At 43.6% G+C, this 16,570-nt stretch overlaps 1 long non-coding RNA gene across 3 annotated transcripts; it reads right to left on the bottom strand.

Moving 5' to 3' along the window:
- Window positions 1-381: 381 nt before the first annotated feature.
- Window positions 382-7,602, bottom strand: LOC115383804 (uncharacterized). Of its 3 annotated transcripts, none has more exons than XR_003930754.1 (6): window positions 7,082-7,602; window positions 2,328-2,920; window positions 2,228-2,254; window positions 1,980-2,024; window positions 606-683; window positions 382-522 (listed from the first exon to the last, which is right to left on the bottom strand). It is a non-coding gene; the product is annotated as an uncharacterized LOC115383804 (long non-coding RNA). The 3 variants fall into 3 exon arrangements; XR_003930755.1 differs by having other exon boundaries at window positions 2,328-2,357; window positions 7,082-7,593; XR_003930753.1 differs by having other exon boundaries at window positions 2,328-7,593.
- Between the last annotated feature and the right edge of the window lie 8,968 nt (window positions 7,603-16,570).

Genomic DNA, 16,570 nt, shown 5'->3' on the forward strand with positions numbered 1-16,570 from the left:
CCTTCTCTCTTTTTTCCTTTTTGATTTTCATCAGGTTTTGTATACTTAGCGGTTCTGGACGCAGCCATTCTCATGTTCCCAGCTCTCCCTCTGTCTGAGGCTGTTCTGCCCTTTCAGTCAAACGTTCTAACGCCGGTCCCCGATCTTTCTTGGTCAGTCTGGTGTTTCGTTTAAGATTAATTTTGAACATCAGGCCTCCCAGGCTGTCTGATGGCAGTTCCTGCCAACACTTAAGAATTTTGTCTTTCATTCTGTCGCTCTTCTACACCTGTCGAGGTGAAGTAAATTACCAACCTTTGAAATTGTCTCCACAGTTTAAATTTTCAAAGGTTTAAAACTCCAGAAAATCATATAAGAAATAATCGTACACATATGTTCTTTCTCATTGATGTCTTTTAATTAAGAATATAATTCTAACTTAAGAAGATGGTATTAATTGAGAAGATGATTTCAGATGAAGCAGTGACCCATGGTGAAGGTGATCTGGAGATGTTTAGTCCCAGAAGACGTCTCCATCTGTACCTGAAAACACATCAGACTTCAGTCAACATGAGGATTTTAGAAGAAAACAGGAAAGATGAGCTTTTTTTAACATCTGATATCACCTTTAATGGTCATGAGGACGCCATCACTGCTGATGGATGTTACATCAGACATCAGCTACACCTTATTGGGTGGACGATCTGTAGAAGGGACCAAAGAACATCTGGAACATCAGCAAGCAATCACATGACCAGAGAACATCAGGAAATAATCACAGGACCAGAGAACATCAGGAACATCAGGAAACAATGACATGGCCCACTGCTCTCTACTGAAAACAGACTGAGAGCTTCCTGGTGTTTTGACATATTGACATATTAACATTATGCTTATTCACTGTTTTTATTTTTACCGACCAATGTAACATCTTGAAGCCCTCTGAGGCAACTGTTGTTGTGATACTGGGCTATACAAAAATAAATTGATGGATTGATTGATTGATTGGTGTTTCAGATTAACTGGTTTCCCCGTTCACTGGTGACCCTTCATCTATCATTGCTTTTACTAACAGATGATAAAAACCTGATGGAAATCTGTAGCTGTCCTGAGGAACACCATTTACCTTCATTCACAATGACGTTCCAAAGTGTTGTACTTTTTGTGAGTTTTGTGAATATGTGATGCTACTAACGGCAGACATGCCAGACATGACAGGAAGTCAGTCACCATTTAACAGAAGGAACGAGTTAATCCATAACATTTACTTTGGATGTGCCTCGGAGAAATGCTGTCGGTCTCCCGGTTTGAAACCGAAGGAGAGACTAAGAATGATCACTCTTCACATAAAACGTCAGTCAAAATGTCTCGGAGCAATGGAGAACAACTTTATTGGCATCACTATTTTGAGACAAAATTGTCGAATTAAACAAATTTAAGATCAACAATTACCTTCAGAAAAGTCTTTTTTTTTTCGTTGAACATGAACATTAACCCTTAAAAATGGCAGCAACAGCTAAAACTACAAAATTATTTCTCACTCATGAAACGTCATGAATGTATGTTCAGCATAAATACATGAATAACTTTAAAAGCTGAGGGATGGTTATTGGTCAACAAGTTTTGTGCCTCCAGAAGAATTTGATTTTCTGGAAAGGAACTAAAAGAAAACTTAATTTAATCTAGATTTCTGTTCAACCGATTGCTTAAAGCCCAGTTTGGAGTCACGCCGTTTCCTTTTTTCCATGCTAGCCACATCATTTTCATCAATCCTTTCATTGCCACGGACACTGGCAACAGGCACTGAGTTCACCAGGAAAAAAAAAAAGATCCGTTTGTACTTGAAACGGGAGTTCAAAGGTGAATAATAAACCTGCTCAGTCATGTAAAAGGAAAGGCTTTCTTTATTTACCCACAAAACCCAATTTAAAACACATAAACATGTCATGAACAACATGCAAATCAGCTGTTGAGTCAAGAGATGCAGTGAAAAGACTCACGGTTGAGGAAGTCACGTTGACCCCGCATGAGTGTAGTTTGATATTCTGAAACAACAATGAAACGTCTTAGTACAAGACAAGATGAAGATCAATATGGCAAAAGGTAGAAATGTGAAATAATGTGAACTTATTTGTTTGTTTCCAAGTGAGGAAAAGATTGTGTTTAGTTTGTTCACACCAAATGCGACTTGAAGCAGGACTGAAATAGATTCTGGATGCTATAAGAACCAATGTGATGTCGGACTCACCCTCTGTGGCGGTGGATGGTGGAGTTCCTGGAAAACAGTCAGAGTTAGAACTTCTCACTTTCATAATGAATCAACTGTGAGGAAAAAAATGTCCAATTACCAGTTGTTGGTTCCTGAGTGGAGGTGGCTCCTGGAAGACAATGAGGATCAGACCAGTTGGATTAATATCATCCATCCATCCATACATCCCTTCTTCCCTTCCTCTATCCATTTTACCACACATGACCCTGTTCCACCTGTGTGATTCCAGGCCTAGTGGGGAAACAGACCCTAACTTATACCCCTTTCCCACTGGCCAAAAAACCCGTTTAAACCCGCAAACTATCGGCTCCTCATGGCAGTGGGAAAGGGTTTACCCTGGATTTTGACCCGGGTCGTTCGACCCTGCAATCGACCCGGTAATTTGCCGGGTCAGTTTGCATCGGCTTTTAGTGGGAGGGACACATCCGGGAACTTACATGATGATGTCGACGTAGCGTGGCTATGTTGTTGTTTCTGGACCAAGCGTGAGATTTCCTTCATCAAGATGACCCAGCAGTGGCAAGATAGCGAGACCAGAGAGCTGGACTGTGTTCCGCTGCATTGTTTACTTTCGTTTTGCTCCGTCGCGCTGATGATGTCATCAACCTGGGGCTCCTATCAGTGCAGGAAAATGCAGCGATGCGGCTCGCCAGCAGGTGGCTTGACCCGGGTCTGCATGCAGTGGGAAAGGAGTCTAATAAAAAAAAAAGCTGATCGTTAGCGGGTCGAAGACACGGGTCGACCCGCTAGTTGCAGTGGGAAAGGGGTGTCAGTGCCAGTTCTTTGTGCTTCCGGTTTCAGGCTCTGGAACAAGCAAAACTGCTCGTTGACAAACAACAGTCGAGCATGTATGTAGACACATATTTGACTGTATCAAGATGGATGGATCTCTGGAGTCCCAATTCCAGGAGCAGCACTTGGTTGGACACCATGAGTTCCTTCATCATTGCCACGTGGGCTTCTGTATGGTGCAGGAGTTGTTGGGTAAACAGTGCAGTGATGTTCTAATATTTCATAATAACAACGATTTTTAGGGTGTTTGAGTCTTGAACAAACTAATAGTGATGGACACTTGAGGCCTCATGAACCACTGTCTTTTTTTTAAGGCACTTGATGGAGTGATCAGCTGAAGAAATCTTTGAAATCACGTTTCATTTTCAGTAGTGCTGTGACGTTCAATAAACGAGTTGGTTGTTTGAACGGCTCTTTTAAGTGAACGACGAGAGCCGGTTCACAGCTGTCTGAGAGCCGTTCCTTTCCTGTCCACACTTCCCTCAATGATCTCCTGTGTGCCTTGTGAGTCCAGCTGTCTCCGCTGCTTTCATGTGAACGACCGAGTTTCAGTTTTCCGCAGCACACTCCAGTCACCTGAACGCAGCAGCTAACTGGCCAACGAGGAGTGTCCAGAAACCAGAGAGGAGCTGGTGTTATGGAAGAACTGGTTTCCCTATGAAATGGCGACCCGGTTTCTTTCACGTCCCTTGTTGCTGATAGATGTTAAAAACCAGACAAAAAGTTGTCGGACCTTTTACGATTCTGATTTCAACATCTGCTGCTACAAGCAGCAGCAGCAGGAAGTGCTAAAGGAAGTCAGTCACCAGGTAACAAGGAAACCAGTTAATTTGAAACACTGTATTGACTGCTTTTATTGGATTTGCCGGTTTTAGCAAAGGCACACACACACACACACACACACACACACACACACACACACACACACACACACACACACACACACACACACCATAAAATGCTCAGTTAAAGGACACGTCGCAGCATTTTGAAGCTCTTCTCTGGGGACAACCTGCAAGGGAAGCCACAATGTAATGTGTATCAGAAAATCATCTCCTGAATCTGTCACTAAACAAATTAAAGAACCAGATGAAAACTCATAACTGACAGTAACCATGTCAGTTGTCAGAAAATAACAGATTGAGTCCACACTAATGAGGCTGAGGTCTCTAATAGAGTCACGTGACGTTTGTCAAGGAGCCAGTCTTTTGAACGGCTCTTTCAAATGGACGGCTCCTCAGGAGACGACAGGATCAGTGTGTTTTGCTTTGCTTCGTCAGTGAATAAATATCATTTCTTGGAATCAAGCCTGTTGTTCTTATTGTTATTATATACAAGAAGATGAATGAAACTATTCTATTCCTGGAGGTCTGAAACTCTTCAGGTTTTTAACTTTGGTGATTGTTATTAATTTAATGATTGATCTGAAGTCCAAAGTAATAGTTTAGTGTATTTTATGAGACAAATATCAATGAACTGGCATTCATTTCTCATTCACAAGGGTGGTGCCCCGAGGTTATCTGATGTATATCAGAGTCTTTATTTCAAAAAGTCACACCTATCTTTGATCATTATCAAAATGATTACATTTCATGATGCATTTGCAATATACGTATTAAATTAAAAAAGGCACAGTTTTGTGTGTGACGGTGTACGGAGGACTCAGGCTTTTATCCAGGACCCAGAGTGTTTGATAGACTTCTTACCAAAGCTTCACTGCAACAACTTGTTTTCGTCATGAAGATTGGCTCCAAACCAACAGAAAAATTAGTGATTCAAAGGATTTGAGAGATGTTCTTTTCAAACTAACCTCTAATGACAGTTACAAAACACATCATATTACTAAATACCAACATCAAGGCCTTGAAATTCATCTGGTAGGAATCCCTTCTGAATAAACAGTGATGCATTTTTATTTATCGAAAGACATAAAACATTATTTTACTGCACAGTTTCTTTTCTTACCACATTGATCAATCCTGTTTCTAGAACACGCAGGTGTTGCCACATCACAGTACTGATGCCTTGCTCAGAGACCCACAGTGGAAATTGAACCTGGGAACTCTTCATTACCGGTCCCCTTCTCTGGCCTCCAGGCCACCACTGCCCTAAACAATGGCTGCCACATGCAAGACGCAGTGCTCTTCCACTGGGAGATTCAGTGATTTGCTCCAGGATGCTTTGGCACATGGACAGTGGAAAATGGGAATCAAACCTATAAACTTGAGAACAAAAGAAGGCTACTCTCCCAATTGAGCCAAGGGTGTCCATGGAGCAGTTTTTGACCATGGAGTCAGTGAATGGTAAAATGCAGGAGAGCACATGACAAAGTTACAAGTGACAAATTCCCAAGTGTAACTGAAAGATTCATCAGGAGTCTCAGTGTAAAACTCTGTTTTACATGAAAAGAAAGAGTCAAGTGAAAACACCAAAGTTCAGTTCCACAACAGCAGAGCTTGGAGACACTGAAAACACAGCTGTTAGAAAACAGCTCCTGAGGCGGAGTTTCAGTCTCAGAGAAGAGAAAGAGAAATCCAAGATGTTGGGAGATCATCAGGAAGATGATCACTGAAATTTCAAGCATTTTGTCCATTTCAGTGTGGCTCAGCTTTAAATTTACTGAGAACACCAGTCTGTTGTCCAGCTGTCTTTAAAACCTGTCTGAGTCCAATGAATCGTCCATTTAGAAAAGGATGTTGGCTTTTACGGTGTCCTCTCCTCAGAGACTCCACTATATATATGTATGTTCTGGGATTTTCAGTCATGTTCTATTGCCTCACATGGGCCGCACGATTAATGTTGGAATGTCAAGCTAATAAATTTGGCGATCAGTAAAAATTAATGATTATCACCGGTAACTAAAGAATTTGGGATCTGATGTTCATCAGAAAACCTCGGGGCAACACCTGCCTTTAATAGGAAAAGAACCAATCTGTTGTAATCAGTCTCAATAACTTGGTTAAACTATTAATTTGGAATTTGGATTAATAATGACATTATTAGCAATTACCAAATTTTACCCGTAAAACCTGAAGGATTCTGGAGTTCTTGGACAGAAGAGATCGACATTCCATTCATAACTGTGAAACATCAATGACACAAAGGATCCCAAAAAGTATGTTTATTAATAATAAAGCAAAACCAAACACACAATTCTGTCACGGTCGGTGTGCAGTTAGACCCAACACAGAGAGACAGAAGCAGGATTACCGGTCGAGCAGGTTTATTCGGTGCAGGAAAACCAGGAGGACTGCAGCCTGGCAGCAGCGTCACAGGTTGGATCGAGGTGAGGTCGTGGCGTGGTGTGGCGAGGTCATTTCGTGGCGAGGTCGTGGTGTAACGAGGTCATGGCGTGGCGAGGTCATGGTGTGGCGAGGTCATGGTGTGACGAGGTCATGGCGTGGCGAGGTCATGGTGTGGCGAGGTCATGGTGTAACGAGGTCATGGTGTGGCGAGGTCATGGTGTGGCGAGGTCATGGTGTGGCGAGGTCATGGTGTGGCGAGACAAGATAAGACAAGGCAAGACGTGACCAAAACCTCCTCTCGGCTTGGCAGAGCAGCCGAATCCCTCTGCAGCAGCAAGGGAGTCTGGGAAGGGTAACGATCGGCACAGAGCAGGTGGCAGGGAGAGTTTGGCAGGCAGTCCCAGGTGAATGTCATCAGCAATCAGCAGGACCCAGGGAGACTGGGGCTGCCTGCTGCCTGCCTGAACAGGATCCTGACACAATTCTATCTGGATGCCTGTACAAGTCGTGTTTGCAAGAATGTGCGTGTGCATGTGTGTGTGTGTGAGGGAGAGAGATGGTTTGAGAGATGGGATGGAGGATCGAGGGATGGAACTACAGATCAAAATGGCGGCCGGCTGAAGACTACAGTTAAAATGGCGGATCAGAGGGATTTGTTCCCCACAGAGAGCTTGAGAGGGGGTGAGGCCTGCTTCCTCTCTCAGTGCAACTTTGTAAAAGAGTCTCCATGATCTGTGTTGTCCATCAGCTCAGGATGACTATTGCAACAACACAACATCAGCAGAGTAAAACTAACCTGTCTCACGACGGTCTAATCCCAGCTCACGTTCCCTATTAGTGGGAGAATAATCCAGCGCCTGGTGAATTCTGCTTCACAATGATAGGAAGAGCCGACATCCAAGGATCAAAGAGCGACGTCGAGCCGCCATCGTCATTAAAAAAAAAAAAAAAGGCTTTTGGCCGAGTTGGTAAGCAGCTTACAGGCTTCCGGCCAAGTCGGCACCGACCAGCTCGGCCACTTGAGGCCACTGTCCTGGTGGTCCTTGGTGGGAAGGCTGGATGCTGCATGTGTCCCCTCTTCTTAGGCCTTGGGCGGAGGGCTCCTTCCTTTGTTAGCCGTCAGCAGTGCTGGCTAGCCGGCTGGGGGACCAGGACCAGCCCCCTTTTCCTTCCGGAGGACTCAGGAGAACTGCTCCTTTGGAGGTCTGGGGCAGAACCCAGGTGACGGCTGTCCCCTCCCCCTTGCTGTATGTGTGTCTTGGAGCAAGGAAGCACACACACAAAGTTTTCAGTCATGGCAAATGAACAGTTTCTTTTGTGTAACCACGAATCCCAGCATGTGTATATATAAACATTTTCATCAGGAGTTAAGCGCCCCCCCCCTCCACACACACACATACACACACACGCACACACACATTGCGCTACAGCGGGGCATCAAAAAAGCACACACAGCAGCAGAGCTTTCTGCAGTGAAACTCGGTCCATTCCTCATTATTTGCCATCATGAACTCAGCCGAATTATCAGAAAAATCAGGACGAAAAGGCTGGTATGAGGCACAAACTCAAATAAGGAGCGCAAATATGACAAAAATGAAAGTGAAACTTGAATCGCGTCTTCTGCCGGCAGAACGTTTGGGCCTGCTGGGCAGTCTTCAGGTGCTGGAAACACACAAAATAAAGTAAATTTCCCTTCAACACACAATCTGGCTTAATGAGGCACAATACAGCATGACTGAATTCATCCTGTCTTCTCTGTCAGGTCTTTTTTTTTATCTGCTCTGCTCTTGCTAGTGTGTGTGTGTTTGTGTGTGTGTGTGTGTGTGTGTGTGTGTGTGTGTGTGTGTGTGTGTGTGTGTGTGTGTGTTGGAGGGGTCGGGGTGGCAATCTTGGTAAAGACTTGGTGTTTGAAGTTATTAATTATTATTGTAAATGTATGCTTCTTGCAAAATTCTTGCTTCTTGCCCCCGGCTGGGGGCAGGATGATCATTACAGACTACTTTTGAATTCATTATCATATTTTGCGCATAATGCGATTAATTGCGATTAATCACAGAAAAAAATATGCGATTAGTCGCAAATCAGAAATGTCATCGTTGCCCAGCAGTCGTATATGTAGATAAAACACTTGTGTGATCCTGTGCATATGGAGCTGTTGTGATGACTGAATTTCCCATGTGGGATTAATATAGTTTGATCCTCTGCTATCCTATCCGAACACTTCAGATCTCTTCTGAGAACTGACACAACAAAACTAAGTCTCTGATGCAGCGGCTGAAACAGGAGAGCAACAATGACACTGTTCAGACTGAAGCAGAGCAGAAGCTTCTCTTACATTTTCATGCTTGGCTGGCTGTTAAAGTCCAAAAGAAGTTCACAACTGAGTCAAAGGTCAAAGAGAAATGGAGATGCCTTCAAAGTGACTTCATGATGTATTAAATGGAGGAGCTTGGCTCACTGATGACATTGTCCTGTTACATATGACACATTGTCCTGCTGAGCCACTGTTCCAGAACGGATTTGCAACACATGACTGTTTACAGAGCCTGTGCAATCAGGTGTGTTCCAGACCACTTCTGACAGCCCTAATGCCAGTGTAAGTAGAGCAATTGTTCTTCCTTGGGGCTGGATGTCCTAACGGCATGTGACGTCAACGTTCTGAGCTGTGGTGAGACGAGTGGAGCAGAGAAGTGAAGCTGGTAATAATCAGAGTGAAACCCAGAGTGTTGAAACCCAGTGAGGGTGCTATGAGCACAGCCTGGAGAGGAGCCCAGAGGAGAGGCTGACTGAGTCCACACAGCTTCAAACCTTCTTTATTCCAGTTACAACCTGTCTGTCTGAGGAGAAGAGGACTGGAACTAGCAAGTTTAGAAAACCTGCAGGAGAATTCACTCACTTCAGTCCTCAAACGTCTCCATGGTAACACTTTCAAGCACTCAGCTTCTGTTGTCTCTTGTGGACCCGTTTCCATGGCGATTGAGCTCAGAGATGTTGATTTTGATTTTATCAAAATGTGTTTCTGTTCCTTTTCTCAATCTTTCTCAATCATTTTTATTCAGTAGGTATGGTTTAAAAGTTGTGCCAGTAGGAACTGAATTTGAATAGTCTAATTTGAAACTCAATCCATTGGTTTGATTTATTGCTACTGTGAATCTGAACAGTCAAATTTGGAAGTAAATCGATTAGTTTAAATGTGTTTCACAATCAAATCCACCCTGTATTTCATTCAATTGAAAATTTCAGCTCTCTATTTCCTTCTTATTTTTGAGTTTCACTTCTCTCACCTCATATTCTGTTTTTCAATTCAATATTTGGTGTCACTCATCCGGGTCAGATGACAGCAGTGATGCACAGATGAGGCCTCGTGAACCACTGTCTTAAATGTCTGAAACCACTAGATGGCACCCTTAGTTTTACAGTAAAATAGAGGCTGACGGACAAACATTTGGTGAACAGATAGCACCATCTAGTGGCTTCAGAAAATCAATTCTACAATTCTACAATTTCATTTAGCAGACGCTTTTGTCCAAAGCGACGTACAACGCAAGCAAGAATACAGACATAAGAAAGAAAGAAACCATTAGTAAATGCTTCAATTACTTCAAGTGCGATTGGTCAAGGGAGTTGCCATCAAGTTGAAGAAGAGGAGCCACTACCCCCCCTCCTCTTTTTTTTTTTTTTTTTTGTTTTTTTTGTGTGTGTCAACTTATTCAGTGGTCCATAAGTGCTGGGTTTTAGAACACCTGATCTATTCTTCCCCGAACATGGGGTTGGATTAAGACCCTAGGTTTTCTCTGAACAATTGAGTCTTCAATTGTCTCTTGAAAGTAGAAAGAGACTCGGCGGAACGCACCGAGTTAGGTAGTTCGTTCCACCATTTGGGAACAACAGAGGAGAAGAGTCTGGCTGGAGGTTTAGAGCCGTGCTGGGCTGGAAGCACCAGACGTCTCTCACATGCAGAGCGAAGAGGGCGTGAAGGAGAGTAGACCTGGATCAGGGAGTCCAGGTAGGCCGGAGCCGTTCTTGTAAGCGTTTTGTAAGCCAGGAGGAGAGATTTGAATTTGATCCTGGCTGCAACTGGAAGCCAATGAAGGGAGATGAACAGAGGAGTGACATGAGCTCTGCTGGGCTGGTTGAAGACCAGACGTGCTGCTGCATTCTGGATCATCTGTAGAGGTTTGACTGTACATGCAGGGAGACCCGCCAGAAGAGAGTTGCAGTAGTCAATGCATGATATCACGAGAGCCTGAACCAGAAGCTGGGGGGCCTGTTGGGTCAGGAAGGGTCTGATCTTCCTGATGTTGTAGAGGGCATAACGACAAGACCGAGAAACTGAGGCCACGTGAACCTTAAAGGTCAGCTGGTCATCAATCATGACCCCCAGGTTTCTGGTTCAGTTAGTGGGCACAAGTAGGCTCGAGTGAAGTTGGACACTGATGTGAGGCTGGACAGATGGACAAGCTGGAAAGACCATGAGTTCAGTATTAGACAGATTTAGCTGAAGGTGGCGTTCCTTCATCCAGGTGGAGATATCAGCCAGACATGCTGATATCCGAGCTGAGACTGTGGTGTCGTCAGGTGGAAAAGAGAGGAAGAGCTGAGTGTCGTCAGCATACAGTGGTAGGAGAAGCCATGGGAGCGAATCACTGCACCAAGTGAAGTGGTGTACAGAGAGAAGAGTAAGGGGCCAAGCACCGACCCCTGAGGGACCCCTGTTGATAGGTCATGTGACCTTGACACCTCCCCTCGCCATGACACTCTGAAAGATCTGCCTGTGAGGTAGGACTTGAAATAAATAAAGACAGTGGTTCATGAGGCTTCATCTGTCCATCTCTAGATCACAGATAAATGTACTAAATCTGTGTATTGGTTGATACTTCATAACCATTGACAGTGCTATGTTTACTGTGTGTGTGTGTGTGTGTGTGTGTGTGTGTGTGTGTGTGTGTGTGTGTGTATACGTATCATGGATAATCAGTGGAAAAACAGTGAATGCATCTCTGGACCATTGTCTGAGTTTTTCCTCCTGGCTGTGTGACTGCAGTCAGCTGGAGCTGTGGCTTCATCAGGGACTGTCCGTCTGTCTGTCTCTGCTGTGTGACGGCGTCTTGTCCTCTGGCTTCTCTTCTGTGCTCAGTCCCTGCCAGGATAATGAAGCCCCGGACAACATAGCTCCTGGGATCACGCGGGAACTCAAACTCCCCCACCACTTTAAGGTGGCAGGTCCTGAAGCAAATCCCTGAATCTCAAACTGCTCCCAGTGGAAGAACACAGCATCTTGCACGGGGCAGCCATTGTTTAGGGCAGTGGTGGCCTGGAGGCCAGAGAAGGGGACATTTGATCAAGAGTTCACCGGTTCAGTTTCCACTGTGGGTCTCTGAGCAAGGCATCAGTACTGTAATGTGGCAACACCTCTGTGTTCTAGAAATAAGATTGATAATTTTGAAAAAATGTGCAGTAAAATAATGTTTTATCCCTTTTCAATAAAAAAAAGAGCATCATTGTATTTTCAGAAAAGTTTCGTACCAGATGCATTTCAAGGCTTTGATGTTGGTATTCAGTCATACGATGTGTTTTTTAACCATCATTGGAGGTCAGGTAGAAAAGAACATCTCTCAAATCCTTTGATCCACTAATTGTTCTGGTGGTTTGTTCCTAATCTTCAAGAAGAAAACCAGTTGTTGCAGTGCAGCTTTGGTAAGAAGTCTATCAAACACTCTGGGCCCTGGATAAAAGCCTGAGTCCTCCGTACACCGTCACACCGTCAAGATGTTCGTTCTGAAGACTTTCCTTCTGCTGCTGGTTGCTGGAGCTGTGCTGGTGTCAGGTGAGACTCTCTAACTCATCCTGGGTCTGGAAGTTTTATTTTAGCTGTGTAAAAAAAACAACTCCATAATTTGTGGAATTTACATTCTGAAAACATGAATGTTTTTAGAATGTTTGGCTCAGATTTATACAGATTTTTAGTAGTTTATTAACAAGATGTCAGAAACCAACCTTTCACAAAATAGTTTCAATAAAAGATAAAATAATAGATATAAACTAGAAAAGTCTATGTATAGTAGTAATTAATAATGAAAATTAATCATTTGGTAATAATCAAATACAGTTGTAAAGTATTAAAATAAAGAATTCAGATAACCCGTGTTTATGCCATTAATCTGCTTGAGCAGCCCCTTTCTCTCTGGCAGCGCTGCCCCCTGCAGGTTGTGAGCATATAGCCTCTTTATGACAGTGACCACAGACTGATATGTTAGTCCTTTGAAGTGTGTGGTGGCCATACATTTTCCCAAACATGGTACTTCTCCCTCTGGACTGGTGACAAGCTGTGTCTTCTGGGTTCTGATCAATCTTGGGCTCTGTGGCAGTCGGCTGGACGCTGTCTGAGACACACTGGCAGCCCCTGTGTCAGTTTTAAACTTGATGGAGCAGCCATTCTCTGGGAGCCTCCACCAGCCACTCATCTTCAGAATGCTGACCGAATGTTTTCAGAGTGTTTTCTCAGGAAAAACCCACCCTCTCCATCAGCTGTTTCATTAGAAGTCATTCTCACTTCTTCCAGAAGTTTTCTTTCACCTGCCACCTCAGAATGTCCTGTTTTGTTGAGCTTTGTGCACCTCTTGTTCTTGGCAGGGCAGGGCTGTGTTCTCCCATGCTGTCTGGAGCAGAGTGTACATGCAGCACTGGGTTTTAACTGCTGCTGCACCTGCTGTTTCTGCCATGTTCCATCATTATCACTCCTGTTGCCACAGAACTGTCCATGTCTCAAAGTGTCCACTGCATGATCTGCACATAGAGCCTCGTTCTGCAGCTTTATTTGTTCACTCTGTCTCGGTATTGGAATGGCTCTGTCAATAGAGAGGTCTGGGTCGAGCTGCGACTTCTGCAACACGTCGTTGTCTGCTATTCCAATGACAGTTCTGTCTGGGATCTGTTCCTCTTTTGTTCCTCCAAACTCACAGCACTGTGCCAGCTCATACAATCCTCTGACAAAGGCTTCATCCGACTCCCCTGCCTTCAGTGCTCTCTTATGTTCTGCTCTTTCATGTATGACGTTTCTTTTTGGCACTGAATGGTTGGTAAATGTCTCCATTACCGTGGTGCAGATCAGCTCTGGATGAACGTCGTCGTCTGACTCTCCCTCGTCGTACACAAAGGACTCGTAGACAGCCTCTGCATCTCTCCCCAAGACATAGAGAACCGTGTTCACCTGCACCTCCCCGCCTTATTTATCCAGCTTGGACTCAGTCCTGAAGCAGATGGACTCCACGGCACCACAGTGGCCATTCAGCAGGGCAGGGGAAGTCAAAAGGCTCCGTGGTCCGAACTTTGGCATCTCTCAGTCTGTAGGCGTCCTGTCAGCCACTTCTGGACTCCACGTCATGAGGTTTTACTCACAGCTGTGGGCTTGCTCCACTTGACTCAGCATCAACTTACCGTTTATGAGTTCAGAACATAAGCAGCGTACATACAGCACAGCTTCAAGACATCATCATCTCAACTACGGTGGCCCAGCATAACATTTCACTGATGATGGACAGATGGATGGATGGATGCATTTATTTTTATTTGATTTGTTGTGAGAAACTTTAACTTTGACTATTTTCCAGGAACTGCTCCATCCACCGCCACGGAGGGTGAGTCCAACATCACATTGGTTCTTCTAGGGTTAAGAATTTATGTCAATCCTGCTTCAAACCACATCAAGTGTGAACAAACTAAACACAATCTCTTCCTCAGTTATTTCATATTTCTTCATCTGTCATCCAGTTTTAATAGATATACTGATGTGATCCATTTCCAGTCATTCATTTCATTTGTTTCATTCTTGTGTTTTCAGAAACTCAAACTGAAGCTGTACGGGCTCAACGTGACCTCTTCAACCGTGAGTGTTTTCACTGCATCTCTTGACTCCACAGCTGATTTACCTGTTTGTCACAACCTGGTTAGGTGATTTAAATAAGCATTTGTGCTTAAATATAGAAAGTGTTTCCTTTTATATTAATGAGCAGGTTTCTTAATTTCCTTTAAGATTCCATTTCAGGTGAAAATGCGTCGTTTTTGCATTCCTGGTGAAAAAAACATCAATTTCCACATGAGCAGGAGGAATGTTGACAGTGATGTAGCTAGCATGGGGGAAAGAAAACAGCGTCCCTCCAAACTGAGCTTTAAGCGATCGGCAGAACAGTAATCTACACTGAAGACTTTTTTTTGTCGTTTTCAGCAAATAAAATTCTTCTGGAGCCACAAAATATGTTTATCCATAAACCATCCCTCAGCGTTTAAAGTTATTCACGTATTTATGCTGAACATACAGTCATGGTGTTTCATGATTTAGAATTAATTTTGCTGTTTTAGCTTTTGTTGCCACTTTTAGGGGTTAATATTTCGTGTCTGTGGATGATTGTTGAAATATCGAACGCAACTTTTTTCAACAGTTTTGTCCCAAAACAGTGACCCAAATCATTTTTTTTCTCTGTCGCTCCAAGACATTTTGATGGATGAGTCATCGATAGTGTCTTCTCTGTTCAAATCTGCAAAATGAAAACAACAGCCTGAACATTTTCAGTTATTTCAAGTTTTTGACAAACCCTTGATAGATTATTTTCTTACAGGAGGTCCTCCAATAGGACCAGGACTGGCAGGAAATGGTGAGTCGACAAAACAACCGTTGTCCCGATATAATTCTGAGTCTCTCCTTCTGGGTCACATTCTGCCTCAAACCGGTTGCTCAACAGCATTTCGACGAGCCACAGCGATAATTCCAAAGTAACTGTTATGGACAAAGTGGTCCTGCTGTTAAATGGGGACGGACTCCTTTTGGCATCCATTGTTGCCGTTAGTAGAGACACTTGTAGAACACTGTGGAACTTCATTGTGAATGAAGGGAAACGGCGTTCCTCAAGACAGCTGTGGTTTTCTATCAGGTTTTTAACATCTGTTATTAGAAGCAACGAGAGACGCTGAATGTGCTGAATCAAGTGAAAACGTTTTTCTCTGTTGCTCCAGGACATTTTAATTGATGAGTCATCGATAGAGTCTCCTCTCTTCAAATCTGAAAAATCAAAACGAAAGCCTGAGTTATTTCAAGTTTTTGACAAACCCTTGATAGATTATTTTCTTACAGGAGTACCTCCAGGACTTGGACTGGCAGAAAATGGTGAGTGAATGTCTGACATCTTTGAAATTTTCCTGCACACCCCCTGAAGCTGTGATATAATAGGATGAGATGTATGACCCTTCCTCACCTTGGTTATGAATGCCCATTGTTATTTCCATCCATATATTTAGAGTTGGTCCATTTCCTCATCACAGCCTTTTTAAGGGCCACCAGCAGCATATTCAACAAACATCTGCCGCTTTTCACCAATTTTTCAGGCAGAAATCTAAAAAATAGTCTTAGTCTCCAAAAGAACATGACATCTGAAAATACCTTGTAAGGGACGATGCAGCTCTGTCCAGAAGTGCTGAATGACAGGACAGTCCCAGAAAACATGGTCATGATGTGCATTATTGACATTCCCACAGTTTCTCCAGCAATCAGAGGAGTTTCCACCATCATGGGATTTCTGAGAGGGTTTGATAAAATATCCTGTTAGAGTTTTCCAACAAGACTGTCTCAGTTTTGTGAGAGGTACATTTCCATTGATGCATCCATGTGTTTGTCCTTTCTTCATCAGATATAATTATCCCGCTTCCTTCTTCCATTTCTTAAACTTGTCCTGTCCAGCAGGAAGCAGCAGAATGGAGGTCTGGTTGCTGTTATGTGAACGACAGATTTGCTCTTCAAAGAGGAGCTTAAAATATATAGCTCCTCTTGTTAACATACTCTCCTACTTCATTTTATTTATTTTGAGTACCGATACCTGATATTGCTGACCTGACAGGGGGACAGAAGGACAGGCAAAGAGACAGAAAGTGAAAGCAACAAGCAAGTGAACAGACAAGCAAACAACAACAAACAAAAGTGAAGAGAAGGAAGAGAGTACAAAGATATGACGGTCTTTTTATTAATATCGACTTTCGATGAGGAAGCAGAGGAGAAGGATGTTTGGTTTGGCTTTCCCATGTCGACCCGGCCGAAGCAGTGATCGATGTGTTCCTTCAGGCTGGCTGAATCCTCCTCACTCTGCTCCAGGGTGTATCTAAAACACACTAATTCCTCTACTTTCCAAAACTTTTAGAGCCCAGTTAGCCAAAAACAATACAATTAACTGAATAAATGAATGAATGAGTGAATCTTTGGGCGTGCTTTGCTTGAATCTGCCGTCTGACTGGAAGTGCT

Source organism: Salarias fasciatus, assembly GCF_902148845.1.
Source record: "Salarias fasciatus chromosome 23 unlocalized genomic scaffold, fSalaFa1.1 super_scaffold_20, whole genome shotgun sequence".
In the NCBI taxonomy this organism is placed as follows: Eukaryota; Metazoa; Chordata; class Actinopteri; order Blenniiformes; family Blenniidae; genus Salarias; species Salarias fasciatus.